This window comes from Pseudophryne corroboree, chromosome 1 (assembly GCF_028390025.1).
Source record: "Pseudophryne corroboree isolate aPseCor3 chromosome 1, aPseCor3.hap2, whole genome shotgun sequence".
NCBI lineage: Eukaryota > Metazoa > Chordata > Amphibia > Anura > Myobatrachidae > Pseudophryne > Pseudophryne corroboree.
Window position 1 is genome coordinate 1,013,790,083 of NC_086444.1, and position 12,744 is coordinate 1,013,802,826.

The 12,744-nt window shown below is 46.1% G+C and overlaps 1 protein-coding gene and 1 long non-coding RNA gene across 3 annotated transcripts in view; one reads left to right on the forward strand and one right to left on the reverse strand.

The window, feature by feature from the left end:
- GPM6A (glycoprotein M6A) overlaps window positions 1-12,744 on the reverse strand; it is a 334,890-nt gene that overhangs the window by 201,734 nt on the left and 120,412 nt on the right. The window lies entirely within an intron of this gene.
- The window catches only part of LOC134983429 (uncharacterized), a 46,141-nt gene that overhangs the window by 14,388 nt on the left and 19,009 nt on the right, over window positions 1-12,744 (forward strand). The gene's annotated exons all lie outside the window — the stretch shown is intronic.

The following is a 12,744-nucleotide window of genomic DNA, read 5'->3' on the forward strand; positions in this document are numbered from 1 at the left end:
GAAAAAACCTTGTAATGCCGTGAGTAAAATACCTAACTGCATAGCAAATTTACTTGGCGCAGTCGCAGTGCGGACATTGCGCATGCGCACTAAGCGGAAAATCGCTGCGATGCAAAGAAATTTACCGAGCGAACAACTCGGAATGACCACCAATGTGCCTATAGGGTTTTCTTCATCCGTGAGGTAAATTAACCCATGTACCTAAGAAGTACTCTGATGGCAATATACAATCTGCAAATTTGGGATTTTTACCCCTACATTAGGACTGACAATACCATCCATGGGAAACCAAACATTTTCACCTTTGGCTTATTCAAGTAAAAAAAAAATATTTTGTATCTTTTAAATATATCTTTTTGCTTTTATAATATGTTTTACAATGATTAAAGCGTGCCCCAACAAAGAGTCTTTATTTTCTCTCCTTTGTATAATGTGTCCTAGAGACTCCCAAATCTCGGATGGCTCTCCTGGATGCCTGGAGGAGTGGGCAGGTGTTCCAGGGGCTGCCCACTTCCCGAGTAAAGTTAGCGGTCTGGGATTTTCACTGAATCGCTTCATCAGTGGCCCTGCTTCACAATGCTAGTAAATACAGCATTGTATAACGGGGGAGGGGCAACAATGATGCAGCCATCACATTCTTGTGGCAATTTCATCACCCATTGCCCGGTACTCCCAGAGATGCTGTCTGCCCCCAGGCTATTCTCTGCACTGTGTAGATGCCGTAGGTGGGACAGTCCCCAAAAAGCAGGACTGTCCCGCACAAAGAGGGACAGTTGAGAGGTATGCTGTTTCCTGTGAGGTTTGGCAAATATGTTTACACACAGCAAAGAGTGGCCTTCAGGAATTCTAAACTTCTCCCTCACCCTATCTATCTTCTCCACCATCCTATACTCTAAGCACAAATCGGTGATCAGAGAACTTTTTAAGAAGTTGTAGGTGCTGCTTTCATTGTTAGTGTCAGATTTGATTGATGGGTTATTAATCATTTAGGTTGAGCGGATGTGTTTGTTTTATAAGCAGTTGTTTGCTGCAGCTTCCCCACTTTTCTTCTGGACATTTTCAGGTAATAGAGGTGCAGCCTTGTGTGTCTATTAGTGTTTTTTCCTGAATGGTTTTCCTTTCTGTCAGAGTTTAGTATTCCCACTTTTCTCCCTCCCCCTTTTTTTATTTTTTCTCTTTTTTTCTTTCTGTTTAGTTTTTCATTGTTGTGATTATTCTTCATTATGTATTCCAAATGCTCCCCACTTACTACTAACGCTTTATGGAAACATTGTCTCCTTCTCAAATGCAGAAGATATCAGAAACATCTCCTCAAGTGGTGCACTTATTAGAGACTTTAGCGTGAGCCCAACTATGAGCAACAGAACTTTATGAATGCGATTGAAGATAATGTATATGGGGGGACACTTTTTAAGACATTTCACACCCAAAAAGGGACTTACTGGTAGGATGTTAAGGATAAAAAAAAAACATATCACTGCTCTCAAGAGTTTTAAAAACTATGAAGTAAAAAAGACACTGCAATGGTTTGGAAAAAGGTAATTAAAGTGGAACTTTTTGGCCTGAATGTCATTCCCTTCTGCAAGTATAGTGGTAGTAACAATTTGTTTGAGGATCAATGTGAATATCCTACTGACAAATCTTAACAGGAAAGAAGCATGTCTTCCTTAGAGATGTGCACCGGAAATTTTTCGGGTTTTGTGTTTTGGTTTTGGGTTCGGTTCCGTGGCCGTGTTTTGGGTTCGAACGCGTTTTGGCAAAACCTCACCGAATTTTTTTTGTCGGATTCGGGTGTGTTTTGGATTCGGGTGTTTTTTTAAAAAAAACCTAAAAAACAGCTTAAATCATAGAATTTGGGGGTCATTTTGATCCCAAAGTATTATTAACCTCAATAACCATAATTTCCACTCATTTTCAGTCTATTCTGAACACCTCACACCTCACAATATTATTTTTAGTCCTAAAATTTGCACCGAGGTCGCTGGATGACTAAGCTCAGCGACCCAAGTGGCCGACACAAACACCTGGCCCATCTAGGAGTGGCACTGCAGTGTCACGCAGGATGGCCCTTCCAAAAAACACTCCCCAAACAGCACATGACGCAAAGAAAAAAAGAGGCGCAATGAGGTAGCTGTGTGAGTAAGCTAAGCGACCCTAGTGGCCGACACAAACACCTGGCCCATCTAGGAGTGGCACTGCAGTGTCAGGCCGGATGGCCCTTCCAAAAAATACTCCCCAAACAGCACATGACGCAAAGAAGAAAAAAAATAGGCGCAATGAGGTAGCTGTGTGACTAAGATAAGCGACCCTAGTGGCCGACACAAACACCTGGCCCATCTAGGAGTGGCACTGCAGTGTCACGCAGGATGGCCCTTCCAAAAAACACTCCCCAAACAGCACATGACGCAAAGAAAAATTAAAGAAAAAAGAGGTGCAAGATGGAATTGTCCTTGGGCCCTCCCACCCACCCTTATGTTGTATAAACAGGACATGCACACTTTAACCAACCCATCATTTCAGTGACAGGGTCTGCCACACGACTGTGACTGAAATGACGGGTTGGTTTGGACCCCCACCAAAAAAGAAGCAATTAATCTTTCCTTGCACAAACTGGCTCTACAGAGGCAAGATGTCCACCTCATCATCATCCTCCGATTCATCACCGTGTACATCCCCCTCCTCACAGATTATCAATTCGTCCCCACTGGAATCCACCATCACAGCTCCCTGTGTACTTTGTGGAGGCAATTGCTGCTGGTGAATGTCTCCATGGAGGAATTGATTATAATTCATTTTAATGAACATCATCTTCTCCACATTTTCTGGAAGTAACCTCGTACGCCGATTGCTGACAAGGTGAGCGGCGGCACTAAACACTCTTTCGGAGTACACACTTGTGGGAGGGCAACTTAGGTAGAATAAAGCCAGTTTGTGCAAGGGCCTCCAAATTGCCTCTTTTTCCTGCCAGTATACGTACGGACTGTCTGACGTGTCTACTTGGATGCGGTCACTCATATAATCCTCCACCATTCTTTCAATGGTGAGAGAATCATATGCAGTGACAGTAGACGACGTGTCCGTAATCGTTGGCAGGTCCTTCAGTCCGGACCAGATGTCAGCATCAGCAGTCGCTCCAGACTGCCCTGCATCACCGCCAGCGGGTGGGCTCGGAATTCTGAGCCTTTTCCTTGCACCCCCAGTTGCGGGAGAATGTGAAGGAGGAGATGTTGACAGGTCGCGTTCCGCTTGACTTGACAATGTTCTCACCAGCAGTTCTTTGAACCCCTGCAGACTTGTGTCTGCCGGAAAGAGATATCCAAGGTAGGTTTTAAATCTAGGATCGAGCACGGTGGCCAAAATGTAGTGCTCTGATTTCAACAGATTGACCACCCGTGAATCCTTGTTAAGCGAATTAAGGGCTCCATCCACAAGTCCCACATGCCTAGCGGAATCGCTCAGTGTTAGCTCCTCCTTCAATGTCTCCAGCTTCTTCTGCAAAAGCCTGATGAGGGGAATGACCTGACTCAGGCTGGCAGTGTCTGAACTGACTTCACGTGTGGCAAGTTTAAAAGGTTGCAGAACCTTGCACAACATTGAAATCATTCTCCACTGCGCTTGAGACAGGTGCATTCCACCTCCTATATCGTGCTCAGTTGTATAGGCTTGAATGGCCTTTTGCTGCTCCTCCAACCTCTGAAGCATATAGAGGGTTGAATTCCACCTCGTTACCACTTCTTGCTTCAGATGATGGCAGGGCAGGTTCAGGCGTTTTTGGTGTTGCTCCAGTCTTCTGTACGTGGTGCCTGTACGCCGAAAGTGTCCCGCAATTCTTCTGGCCACCGACAGCATCTCTTGCACGCCCCTCTCGTTTTTTAAATAATTCTGCACCACCAAATTCAAGGTATGTGCAAAACATGGGACGTGCTGGAATTTGCCCATATTTAATGCACACACAATATTGCTGGCGTTGTCCGATGCCACAAATCCACAGGAGAGTCCAATTGGGGTAAGCCATTCTTTGATGATCTTCCTCAGTTGCCGTAAGAGGTTTTCAGCTGTGTGCGTATTCTGGAAAGCGGTGATACAAAGCGCAGCCTGCCTAGGAAAGAGTTGGCGTTTGCGAGATGCTGCTACTGGTGCCGTCGCTGCTGTTCTTGCGGCGGGAGTTAATACATCTACCCAGTGGGCTGTCACAGTCATATAGTCCTGAGTCTGCCCTGCTCCACTTGTCCACATGTCCGTGGTTAAGTGGACATTGGGTACAACCGCATTTTTTAGGACACTGGTGAGTCTTTTTCTGAGGTCTGTGTACATTTTCGGTATCGCCTGCCTAGAGAAATGGAACCTAGATGGTATTTGGTACCGGGGACACATTACCTCAATCAAGTCTATAGTTGGCTCTGCAGTAATGATGGATACCGGAACCATGTTTGTCACCGCCCAGGATGCAAAGGCCTCAGTTATCCGCTTTGCAGTAGGATGACTGCTGTGATATTTCATCTTCCTCGCAAAGGACTGTTGGACAGTCAATTGCTTGGTGGAAGTAGTAAAAGTCGTCTTACGACTTCCCCTCTGGGATGACCATCGACTCCCAGCAGCAACAACAGCAGCGCCAGCAGCAGTAGGCGTTACACGCAAGGATGCATTGGAGGAATCCCAGGCAGGAGAGGACTCGTCAGAATTGCCAGTGACATGGCCTGCAGGACTATTGGCATTCCTGGGGAAGGAGGAAATTGACACTGAGGGAGTTGGTGGGGTGGTTTGCATGAGCTTGGTTACAAGAGGAAGGGATTTACTGGTCAGTGGACTGCTTCCGCTGTCGCCCAAAGTTTTTGAACTTGTCACTGACTTATGATGAATGCGCTGCAGGTGACGTATAAGGGAGGATGTTCCGAGGTGGTTAACGTCCTTACCCCTACTTATTACAGCTTGACAAAGGCAACACACGGCTTGACAAATGTTTTCCGCATTTCTGTTGAAATACTTCCACACCGAAGAGCTGATTTTTTTGGTATTTTCACCAGGCATGTCAATGGCCATATTCCTCCCACGGACAACAGGTGTCTCCCCGGGTGCCTGACTTAAACAAACCACCTCACCATCAGAATCCTCCTTGTCAATTTCCTCCCCAGCGCCAGCAACACCCATATCCTCCTCATCCTGGTGTACTTCAACACTGACATCTTCAATCTGACTATCAGGAACTGGACTGCGGGTGCTCCTTCCAGCACTTGCAGGGGGCGTGCAAATGGTGGAAGGCGCATGCTCTTCACGTCCAGTGTTGGGAAGGTCAGGCATCGCAACTGACACAATTGGACTCTCCTTGTGGATTTGTGATTTCGAAGAACGCACAGTTCTTTGCTGTGCTTTTGCCAGCTTAAGTCTTTTCATTTTTCTAGCGAGAGGCTGAGTGCTACCATCCTCATGTGAAGCTGAACCACTAGCCATGAACATAGGCCAGGGCCTCAGCCATTCCTTGCCACTCCGTGTGGTAAATGGCATATTGGCAAGTTTACGCTTCTCCTCCGACGATTTTATTTTAGATTTTTGAGTCCTTTTTTTACTGATATTTTGTGTTTTGGATTTTACATGCACTGTACTATGACATTGGGCATCGGCCTTGGCAGACGACGTTGATGGAATTTCATCGTCTCGGCCATGACTAGTGGCAGCAGCTTCAGCACGAGGTGGAAGTGGATCTTGATCTTTCCCTATTTTTGGAACCTCAACATTTTTTTCTCCATATTTTAATAGGCACAACTAAAAGGCACCTCAGGTAAACAATGGAGATGGATGGATACTAGTATACTTATGGATGACGAGTGACTGACGACACAGAGGTAGCTACAGCCGTGGACTACCGTACTGCATCTGCTAGTATAGAGATGATAATGATATAAAAAATATATATATATCACTACTGCAGGTATATATAATATAATGACGGACCTGCTGGACACTGTCAGCAGACTCCTAAACTACTAGTATGAAGAAGATAGAAAAAAAACCCCCACCACAGGTAGGTATACAATTATGGACGAGCACTGACGACACAGAGGTAGCTACAGCCGTGGACTACCGTACTGCGTCTGCTAGTATAGAGATGATAAAGATGATAGAGATGAACAAAAAAAATATAACACTACTGCAGGTAAATATTTATATAATATAATGAATGACAGACCTGCTGGACACTGTCAGCAGAATGCGTTTATAGAATAAAAAAAAAAAACACCACAGGAGTGTTTAACTTTTTCAGGCAGACAATATACTGGTGGTCACTGGTCAGTCACACTGGCAGCAAAAGTGTGCACTGTACTCCTGCTATAACTGCACCCCAGTCTCCCCCACAATTCAGCTGTGTGAGCAGTGAGCACTCAGCACAGTCAGATATACATATAGATGATATTATCATGCAGCACACTGAGGCTGAGCACAGATATGGTATGTGACTGTGTATCGTTTTTTTTCAGGCAGAGAACGGATTATATTAAATAATAAATAAAACTGGTGGTGGTCAGTCACTAGTAACTATCAGCAAAACTCTGCACTCTGAGTACTCCTAATGCTCCCCAAAATTACTAAGTAATCAACTCAAGTGTCTCTATCTATTCTAACGGAGAGGACGCCAGCCACGTCCTCTCCCTATCAATCTCAATGCACGTGTGAAAATGGCGGCGACGCGCGGGCGCTAGAGATGAGCGCCTGAAATTTTTCGGGTTTTGTGTTTTGGTTTTGGGTTCGGTTCCGCGGCCGTGTTTTGGGTTCGAACGCGTTTTGGCAAAACCTCACCGAATTTTTTTTGTCGGATTCGGGTGTGTTTTGGATTCGGGTGTTTTTTTCCAAAAACACTAAAAAACAGCTTAAATCATAGAATTTGGGGGTCATTTTGATCCCAAAGTATTATTAACCTCAAAAACCATAATTTACACTCATTTTCAGTCTATTCTGAATACCTCACACCTCACAATATTATTTTTAGTCCTAAAATTTGCACCGAGGTCGCTGTGTGAGTAAGATAAGCGACCCTAGTGGCCGACACAAACACCGGGCCCATCTAGGAGTGGCACTGCAGTGTCACGCAGGATGTCCCTTCCAAAAAACCCTCCCCAAACAGCACATGACGCAAAGAAAAAAAGAGGCGCAATGAGGTAGCTGTGTGAGTAAGATTAGCGACCCTAGTGGCCGACACAAACACCGGGCCCATCTAGGAGTGGCACTGCAGTGTCACGCAGGATGTCCCTTCCAAAAAACCCTCCCCAAACAGCACATGACGCAAAGAAAAAAAGAGGCGCAATGAGGTAGCTGACTGTGTGAGTAAGATTAGCGACCCTAGTGGCCGACACAAACACCGGGCCCATTTAGGAGTGGCACTGCAGTGTCACGCAGGATGTCCCTTCCAAAAAACCCTCCCCAATCAGCACATGATGCAAAGAAAAAGAAAAGAAAAAAGAGGTGCAAGATGGAATTATCCTTGGGCCCTCCCACCCACCCTTATGTTGTATAAACAAAACAGGACATGCACACTTTAACCAACCCATCATTTCAGTGACAGGGTCTGCCACACGACTGTGACTGATATGACGGGTTGGTTTGGACCCCCCCCAAAAAAGAAGCAATTAATCTCTCCTTGCACAAACTGGCTCTACAGAGGCAAGATGTCCACCTCATCTTCACCCTCCGATATATCACCGTGTACATCCCCCTCCTCACAGATTATCAATTCGTCCCCACTGGAATCCACCATCTCAGCTCCCTGTGTACTTTGTGGAGGCAATTGCTGCTGGTCAATGTCTCCGCGGAGGAATTGATTATAATTCATTTTAATGAACATCATCTTCTCCACATTTTCTGGAAGTAACCTCGTACGCCGATTGCTGACAAGGTGAGCGGCGGCACTAAACACTCTTTCGGAGTACACACTTGTGGGAGGGCAACTTAGGTAGAATAAAGCCAGTTTGTGCAAGGGCCTCCAAATTGCCTCTTTTTCCTGCCAGTATAAGTACGGACTGTGTGACGTGCCTACTTGGATGCGGTCACTCATATAATCCTCCACCATTCTATCAATGTTGAGAGAATCATATGCAGTGACAGTAGACGACATGTCCGTAATCGTTGTCAGGTCCTTCAGTCCGGACCAGATGTCAGCATCAGCAGTCGCTCCAGACTGCCCTGCATCACCGCCAGCGGGTGGGCTCGGAATTCTGAGCCTTTTCCTCGCACCCCCAGTTGCGGGAGAATGTGAAGGAGGAGATGTTGACAGGTCGCGTTCCGCTTGACTTGACAATTTTGTCACCAGCAGGTCTTTCAACCCCAGCAGACCTGTGTCTGCCGGAAAGAGAGATCCAAGGTAGGCTTTAAATCTAGGATCGAGCACGGTGGCCAAAATGTAGTGCTCTGATTTCAACAGATTGACCACCCGTGAATCCTTGTTAAGCGAATTAAGGGCTGCATCCACAAGTCCCACATGCCTAGCGGAATCGCTCCCTTTTAGCTCCTTCTTCAATGCCTCCAGCTTCTTCTGCAAAAGCCTGATGAGGGGAATGACCTGACTCAGGCTGGCAGTGTCTGAACTGACTTCACGTGTGGCAAGTTCAAAGGGCATCAGAACCTTGCACAACGTTGAAATCATTCTCCACTGCACTTGAGACAGGTGCATTCCATCTCCTATATCGTGCTCAATTGTATAGGCTTGAATGGCCTTTTGCTGCTCCTCCAACCTCTGAAGCATATAGAGGGTTGAATTCCACCTCGTTACCACTTCTTGCTTCAGATGATGGCAGGGCAGGTTCAGTAGTTTTTGGTGGTGCTCCAGTCTTCTGTACGTGGTGCCTGTACGCCGAAAGTGTCCCGCAATTTTTCTGGCCACCGACAGCATCTCTTGCACGCCCCTGTCGTTTTTTAAAAAATTCTGCACCACCAAATTCAAGGTATGTGCAAAACATGGGACGTGCTGGAATTTGCCCATATTTAATGCACACACAATATTGCTGGCGTTGTCCGATGCCACAAATCCACAGGAGAGTCCAATTGGGGTAAGCCATTCCGCGATGATCTTCCTCAGTTGCCGTAAGAGGTTTTCAGCTGTGTGCGTATTCTGGAAAGCGGTGATACAAAGCGTAGCCTGCCTAGGAAAGAGTTGGCGTTTGCGAGATGCTGCTACTGGTGCCGCCGCTGCTGTTCTTGCGGCGGGAGTCCATACATCTACCCAGTGGGCTGTCACAGTCATATAGTCCTGACCCTGCCCTGCTCCACTTGTCCACATGTCCGTGGTTAAGTGGACATTGGGTACAACTGCATTTTTTAGGACACTGGTGAGTCTTTTTCTGACGTCCGTGTACATTCTCGGTATCGCCTGCCTAGAGAAGTGGAACCTAGATGGTATTTGGTAACGGGGGCACACTGCCTCAATAAATTGTCTAGTTCCCTGTGAACTAACGGCGGATACCGGACGCACGTCTAACACCAACATAGTTGTCAAGGACTCAGTTATCCGCTTTGCAGTAGGATGACTGCTGTGATATTTCATCTTCCTCGCAAAGGACTGTTGAACAGTCAATTGCTTACTGGAAGTAGTACAAGTGGGCTTACGACTTCCCCTCTGGGATGACCATCGACTCCCAGCGGCAACAACAGCAGCGCCAGCAGCAGTAGGCGTTACACGCAAGGATGCATCGGAGGAATCCCAGGCAGGAGAGGACTCGTCAGACTTGCCAGTGACATGGCCTGCAGGACTATTGGCATTCCTGGGGAAGGAGGAAATTGACACTGAGGGAGTTGGTGGGGTGGTTTGCGTGAGCTTGGTTACAAGAGGAAGGGATTTACTGGTCAGTGGACTGCTTCCGCTGTCACCCAAAGTTTTTGAACTTGTCACTGACTTATTATGAATGCGCTGCAGGTGACGTATAAGGGAGGATGTTCCGAGGTGGTTAACGTCCTTACCCCTACTTATTACAGCTTGACAAAGGGAACACACGGCTTGACACCTGTTGTCCGCATTTCTGGTGAAATACCTCCACACCGAAGAGCTGATTTTTTTGGTATTTTCACCTGGCATGTCAACGGCCATATTCCTCCCACGGACAACAGGTGTCTCCCCGGGTGCCTGACTTAAACAAACCACCTCACCATCAGAATCCTCCTGGTCAATTTCCTCCCCAGCGCCAGCAACACCCATATCCTCCTCATCCTGGTGTACTTCAACACTGACATCTTCAATCTGACTATCAGGAACTGGACTGCGGGTGCTCCTTCCAGCACTTGCAGGGGGCGTGCAAATGGTGGAAGGCGCATGCTCTTCACGTCCAGTGTTGGGAAGGTCAGGCATCGCAACCGACACAATTGGACTCTCCTTGTGGATTTGGGATTTCAAAGAACGCACAGTTCTTTGCGGTGCTTTTGCCAGCTTGAGTCTTTTCAGTTTTCTAGCGAGAGGCTGAGTGCTTCCATCCTCATGTGAAGCTGAACCACTAGCCATGAACATAGGCCAGGGCCTCAGCCGTTCCTTGCCACTCCGTGTGGTAAATGGCATATTGGCAAGTTTACGCTTCTCCTCCGACAATTTTATTTTAGGTTTTGGAGTCCTTTTTTTACTGATATTTGGTGTTTTGGTTTTGACATGCTCTGTACTATGCCATTGGGCATCGGCCTTGGCAGACGACGTTGCTGGCATTTCATCGTCTCGGCCATGACTAGTGGCAGCAGCTTCAGCACGAGGTGGAAGTGGATCTTGATCTTTCCCTAATTTTGGAACCTCAACATTTTTGTTCTCCATATTTTAATAGGCACAACTAAAAGGCACCTCAGGTAAACAATGCAGATGGATGGATTGGATACTAGTATACAATTATGGACGGGCTGCCGAGTGCCGACACAGAGGTAGCCACAGCCGTGAACTACCGCACTGTACTGTGTCTGCTGCTAATATATAGACTGGTTGATAAAGAGATAGTATACTCGTAACTAGTATGTATGTATAAAGAAAGAAAAAAAAAACACGGTTAGGTCACTGGTATATACAATTATGGACGGGCTGCCGAGTGCCGACACAGAGGTAGCCACAGCCGTGAACTACCGCACTGTACTGTGTCTGCTGCTAATATATAGACTGGTTGATAAAGAGATAGTATACTCGTAACTAGTATGTATGTATAAAGAAAGAAAAAAAAACCACGGTTAGGTCACTGGTATATACAATTATGGACGGGCTGCCGAGTGCCGACACAGAGGTAGCCACAGCCGTGAACTACCGCACTGTACTGTGTCTGCTGCTAATATATAGACTGGTTGATAAAGAGATAGTATACTCGTAACTAGTATGTATGTATAAAGAAAGAAAAAAAAACCACGGTTAGGTGGTATATACAATTATGGACGGGCTGCCTAGTGCCGACACAGAGGTAGCCACAGCCGTGAACTACCGCACTGTACTGTGTCTGCTGCTAATATATAGACTGGTTGATAAAGAGATAGTATACTCGTAACTAGTATGTATGTATAAAGAAAGAAAAAAAAACCACGGTTAGGTCACTGGTATATACAATTATGGACGGGCTGCCGAGTGCCGACACAGAGGTAGCCACAGCCGTGAACTACCGCACTGTACACTGGTTGATAAAGAGATAGTAGTATACTCGTAACAACTAGTATGACGACGGTATAAAGAATGAAAAAAAAACCACGGTTAGGTGGTATATAATACAATTATGGTTGGACGGACTGCCTGCCGAGTGCCGACACAGAGGTAGCCACAGCCGTGAACTACCGCACTGTACACTGGTTGATAAAGAGATAGTAGTATACTCGTAACAACTAGTATGACGACGGTATAAAGAATGAAAAAATAACCACGGTTAGGTGGTATATAATACAATTATGGTTGGACGGACTGCCTGCCGAGTGCCGACACAGAGGTAGCCACAGCCGTGAACTACCGCACTGTACACTGGTTGATAAAGAGATAGTAGTATACTCGTAACAACTAGTATGACGACGGTATAAAGAACGGAAAAAAAACCACGGTTAGGTGGTATATATTATAATACAATTATGGATGGACGGACTGCCTGCCGAGTTCCGACACAGAGGTAGCCACAGCCGTGAACTACCGCACTGTACACTGGTTGATAAAGAGATAGTAGTATACTCGTAACAACTAGTATGACGACGGTATAAAGAACGAAAAAAAAAACACGGTTAGGTGGTATATATTATAATACAATTATGGATGGACGGACTGCCTGCCGAGTTCCGACACAGAGGTAGCCACAGCCGTGAACTACCGCACTGTACACTGGTTGATAAAGAGATAGTAGTATACTCGTAACAACTAGTATGACTATGACGACGGTATAAAGAAAGAAAAAAAAAACCACGGTTAGGTGGTATATAATACAATTATGGATGGACGGACTGCCTGCCGAGTGCCGACACAGAGGTAGCCACAGCCGTGAACTACCGCACTGTACTGTGTCTGCTGCTAATATAGACTGGTTGATAAAGAGATAGTATACAATACTACTAATATACTGGTGGTCAGGCACTGGTCACCACTAGTCACACTGGCAGTGGCACTCCTGCAGCAAAAGTGTGCACTGTTTAATTTTAATATAATATTATTTATCATGTACTCCTGGCTCCTGCTATAACAACCTGCAGTGCTCCCCAGTCTCCCCCACAATTATAAGCTTTATATACAATACATTGATGTGCAGCACACTGGGCTGAGCAGTGCACACAGACTGA